We start from the raw sequence: 3,723 nt of genomic DNA on the forward strand, positions 1-3,723 counted from the left end.
TTTTTTTTGGGGGGGTGGTTCTCCCTCCCCTTTCCTGGACCATTTTGTTAATTAAAATTCCTTCTGAATGTTGTTATGTATTTGTGGGACTGTTCTGTTTGTGGGGATGGAAAACTGAAAGTGTTGCCCTGCATAAGGATATAGAATATAGAAAGTGCCTTTACAGGGAAGAAAAGGAATTGCTGCAGGAAGAAAGCTGGAATGAAGGAGGAATTGTGAGAGACTCTTGTGTGTGTGCACCTTTAGTGCTTGGGTGCCCAAAGTCCATACTGGCTGATAAGCTTGTGGGGATTTCTTAGAGAAGACTTGGAATGCACTTTCTTTCTCTCCTGTAGATTGTCTGGTTTCCTTGGCAGAGTAGCAATAACTTTTTTTATCCTTTTTTTAAGTGTTGCAAATCAAGGATTCTGTCAGGCTGGAGGGAAGTCCCTGCAGAGTGTGGCCGCCCTGCTCTTTACACAGCCTGATGGCTCTTGGCTGGAAGGCATAGCTCTCACTTCTTGCTTCCCTTCAGTCTAGCCTGAGTGAACTCTAAGAGTGAAGGTTGATGATTTTATTTTCCAGATACCTATGTAAATATAAATGATTCTGAAAGGTTAATTTTTCTTCTGGGTCTATTCTGATGGGTAATAGTTCTTCGCTTTTAATGTTTGCTTTGGGGTTTTTATTTCTCCTTTCATCAAAGTACCTCTTGTGATACCCTCAAAGGACTAGTTGTCTCTTTGGCAGTTTTGGAATAAATCCTTAACTGCTCTGACCCTGGAGAGGGCTCACCAAGGCTGAGCAGTGCTGCAGACTATTTTTAGGGTTGTAATGTGCCTTCTCTTCAGTCTTGGATAACAGTGAGAAAGCGATTAGCAAAGTGCTTAGTGAGTGTTACTTTTCTTTGCCAAAATGAGCCTGCTTTGCCTTTTGGGTGGCAATGTGGGTTTTTACCTTCCCCTCTACTGACTGCTTGCAAAGAAAGAAAAGCAAAAACAGGCAAGGAAATTATGGACCTTGATATGAAGACAGAAACTGTGTGTGAACTTCCTACCACAACTAGGCAGTGCTGTGCTTTTAGGATTTGGCCCTGTTGACAAGTCTCCTGAGGAGAATAGCAGGCTGTGCTCTTTGTTCTCAAAGCCCTGTATGAGCAGGTGGGCTTCCCTTTCCTCTAGAAGTACAGAAGCTTGTGGTGGCCCCTGCCAAGAGAGCTGCCTGGATTGGTGAAGCTCCTGTTAGACCGTATAAGTGGAAGATGCTTTTAGACAAGCACAGATGGGAGAGAAGGGATCAGGCTTGTTTGTTCACTGAAAACCCTTGGCTGTCCAGAGTAGTTGGCTGGAGTGGCTTGTGGTGTCCTCTCCAGAGCCCAGCACATTCACAGAAAACCACTGGGCCATGCCAAAATCTCCTCCAGTCTCTTCACTTTAAGCTCTGGCTGACAACTAAATTCCATAGTCTGGAATTATGTTGGGGTTTTGGTGTTTTTTGTTTGTGTTTGTTTTTTTTTTTCACTACAAGTGCTATCAGCTTTGCTGTGAAGCTCCTAACTGCAGAGTAAAATGCAAGTCTCTAAATAAAAGCTCAGTGAGCTTTGTTGGCAAACTGAACCACCCAGGAGCTGTCAGATGTCTGCTCCTTCCAGACTCAAGTTGGTAACACTCCTGATAACATGCTTGGAGGCTTGGCATAGATTCCACCAGCAGAGTTAGCAGTAAACACACATAAGCAGCACAGGTCTGATAAGCACACAAGTCTTACAACTCAGTTGTAACAAAGGCCATGTTACACAGTTAGCCCTTAATGTAATCAACTTCCACTGCTGAAAATTGAAATCATTTATTGTGCTAATCTCACCCCCTTCTTAATTTTCCACACCTTACCTTCCACAGGTGAGCTGGAGATCCCATGGTTACTGTGTTTGTGTCTTCCATATGGTGTAGCCTGCTCCTGAACCACTCACTGACTGGAATTGCTGTGCCCTGCTTGGTTCACTCTCAAGTAGAAGCTGGAAGCCAGCTGAAGCATCTTTTTGCTGTTATAACTGGGGGTGGGGGGAATCTTTGTGGAGAGCAAAAATTATTAATATTCTGGGATTAGTGACCAGCATGGAGCCAGTAGGGTGGAATAAGTGGCTTCTGGTTCCCACTGCCAGTGCATCTAAGAGTAGTGACAGTAGCTTGTCTTAAGTTCATTGCATGAGGATATAAATTCTTTTCTCAGATAAAATATGACTAATACCATCTCCCTCTGATGGTCTTAGGCCCTCAGTAACCACCCTGTTGTGGTATGCTACCAAAGTTGGAAGCCTTTCAGGTTGGGGTTTTATCCCAGTAACACAAAGATGTTTGCTTGGGTTTGGTTTCTTCGGGTTTTGGTTTTGCTTTGGTTTGGTTTTTTTAATCTTAAACATGGCAAAAATGCTGCTTGCAGCTGCATCCTCACCTGAGCATGGAGCATACAATTGCACTGTTCCACTCTGTGGATTGATCGGGTAGTGGTGAAACATTTCTCTCCTGATGGTCTAACAGCCCTGGATTCCCCAGGGGAAGCCAAGGAGGCTGTTGCCATGGGCTTCCAATCAGGATATGGGAACACCTATAAAGCCACTCTCATTTTAAACTGACCTTCCTTGGAAGGACAGTGTCTGTTCTGTGACTCTGTCTCTCTCCAGGTGCAGACTGTACTTCTCCATGGCTTTTTAAGCTCTCTATAGGGGATGGGGCAGAGACAGACAACTGAAACAACCAAAGCTGGGGAGGTGGGGAGTGCTTACAAATTTGGAATCCTAAACTCAGGTCTTAGATTGCAGTGGGATCTGTTCCCAGTGAGTTCCATAGGGAAGGAGCTGTTTCTCTTGATGTGCAAATAGGTAGTGAGTGTGCTGCTGTCTTGACATCTGTCTGTTTACCCTACTTCATATTTCTAGTTCAGAGGCAGAAAGCTTTTATCTGCTCTGGTCTCATGTCACTGTTTCCAAAACACCAGTGATAGATACAAATCTAGCAGTTAAAAGGCTGGGCCTGGCAGAGGAGGAGGAGGAAGTAAAAATCATGGTTAGTGAAAGCTGGGTCTTCTGAGGCCGTGTTCAGCAAGACTTGGGTGTGAGTGCTCCCTCTGGGAGCATGCACCTGGCTGCTGCTGTTCCTACACCAGTGAGTCTTGGACTTGTTTCTGCAGAGGGCTGGTGTAAAGGTCATGGCTTTTCAAATCTGCCTGAGTACAAATAAATCTCTAAGAGGACTCCTAATACAGTCACAGATGTCTCCACAGAGGAAACTTGCACCTGACCTGCCTGTAACTCAAAAGGGAGGAATGAAGTGAAGAGCCAGCAGCTCAGTGAGCAGGTTAGCACTGATCAGCAGAGCACCCTGCTGCAGCCCATGCCGTGCTGTCTTGGCTCTCATAATGGCATTAGCAGCAGAGCAAGGTGCAGTCAGATGTAGAATTTCCTCCCTTGTAGCTGGCTGAGCTGCTCAGTGTGCCAGGTGTGTGTGCAGATGCTCCGCTGCTGCTTGCAGAGGGGCAGGTGCCTGCCCATGGCTTTGGTGGGGATTAGTCACTGCAGAGGGCTTGGGGGTGTGGTTTATTCTGTGCTCCAGCTGCTGGGGCTGACAGTCACCCTGATCTAACCTGTTAACATCTGGGGTAAGGCAGAGTGTCTTCTCCACACATGCAGTGCAGGCCTTTCTTTTTCTGGATACTGCTGCACCACGAAAGGCTTGCAGTGAAGACAGC

This window comes from Indicator indicator, chromosome 22 (assembly GCF_027791375.1).
Source record: "Indicator indicator isolate 239-I01 chromosome 22, UM_Iind_1.1, whole genome shotgun sequence".
NCBI lineage: Eukaryota > Metazoa > Chordata > Aves > Piciformes > Indicatoridae > Indicator > Indicator indicator.